We start from the raw sequence: 1,804 nt of genomic DNA on the forward strand, positions 1-1,804 counted from the left end.
GATATTGTAACAATATTATTAAATTGTAAGGGTGTTAATGGCGTTAAAATGTATATTAACACAAAAAATATCTTTGTGTATGTGTTAAATATAGATCGTATTTTTTAATGGTGTGACGGGAGAAGAACCACATATAAAAAGTATATATATATATATGTATATATATATATATACACACACATATATATATACATATATATAATATTTAAAATCAAATGACTTTTTAAAGATTGTTGTAACAACACATCCGGTTTACGGCTTCTAGTGTCGCAGGCGTACATAAACATAAACCTATTACAGCGTAAACAAATAAACACAAATCGCTACTTTTGCAGCATTGGACCACCGCACTGAAATATTTATGTTATTATTTAGAAATAATAATTTAACATGGGAAGGTTGGAGATGTTTTGTAACTGTCCTGTATTTCAACTATACTGTCGCAATTTTCTTACAAATAAATCAAATTTTACCTGTTGACAATCATAAGAACAATGTACAACGGCGATTGTCACATCGCCTTCGTTTTTTAAATTTATTCTCCATTTTTTAAGACACCTTTCTTTAATACATTTTCTTCTACAATACCGACATGAACAAATAACACCGAACATAGTATTTTTAATTTTCGTTACAAATATATAATACCCGCGACAATGAAACGTATTGTTTTACGGTGTACGTTTTTAGTGTCCCTTTTTTCGCGTTTGAATTATCCAAATAAACAATTGTTAATACCTTCTGCTTTTTTAAATCGTCCATTTCCGTTTTACGTTTCAGTTATTTTATTTTCTTCTTATTTGAGTTCCAAATAAATAATCAAAGCGACAATAAAAAATATTGTTTTACTGTGTAAGTTTTCAGTGCCCCAATTGAGTTTTTCGTGTTCAAATAATCCAAATAAACAATTGTTAATAATTTCTGATTTTTTTGGATCGTTCATTTCCGATTTGTCTTAATTAGCTTCATTGAGTTTTTTTATTAACATATAGATTAAATATTTGACCCAATAGTGATGAATGTTTGTTTAAAATAAAATGAATACATGAGTTGTGGTGGCTCAGCTTGGTTAAATGATTAAATAAAAAAAAGAAAATGCATGTTTCTTACATATAAAAATTCTTAATACACGATAGTACATATTTTTTGTTCAATTTTCTATCAAAATGTAGAGATTGTCTGAATTGCTGATTGCAAGTACGCAACATATAAGAAGCAATCAGAGTGCAGGTGTAAGTCACACAAATGTAAAATGTAACCCTTATTGTGATTGCAGACGCCAATCGAATTAGAAAGGCAACACGGGTAGAATCCCAGGCTTTATCTTCACTCCGCAAAAAAAAAAATGTAAGTCTGTTAAACAGAAAATAAAGCAAATAGTATGCTTAAAAATTGGGAAATCGATAATATTTGATATCATAAAATGGAGTAAGACATGAAAAAATGTTATAGGATGGGTTTTAAATGGGAACACTTTTATAGCCATTTTGAATTGTACTGATGACGGCAAGAAAAGCTAAGAAAAAAAACTGAAAAAGGTTTTATGAAGTACGTACCAATCACGGAACGAAGAGGCAATTTTTATTTTGAAATCACGTAATTTTATAAAGGTGTTTGTCTTTATTCAACAAAATAACATGTTTAGGCTAAGCGAGTCATAGTGTATTCGTCTGCTATGATAAACTCGATGAAATAATTAAAGGAGAGGTAACTCAGTTCGGACTTTACTCAGCATTATCAACAAACGTTGAGTAGTAAAATCACTGAAAGCATTTTTCTTAGTAAAAAAAAAAAAAATCCGCAC

Source organism: Euprymna scolopes, chromosome 14 (genome assembly GCF_053919585.1).
Source record: "Euprymna scolopes isolate OS-2025 chromosome 14, ASM5391958v1, whole genome shotgun sequence".
In the NCBI taxonomy this organism is placed as follows: Eukaryota; Metazoa; Mollusca; class Cephalopoda; order Sepiida; family Sepiolidae; genus Euprymna; species Euprymna scolopes.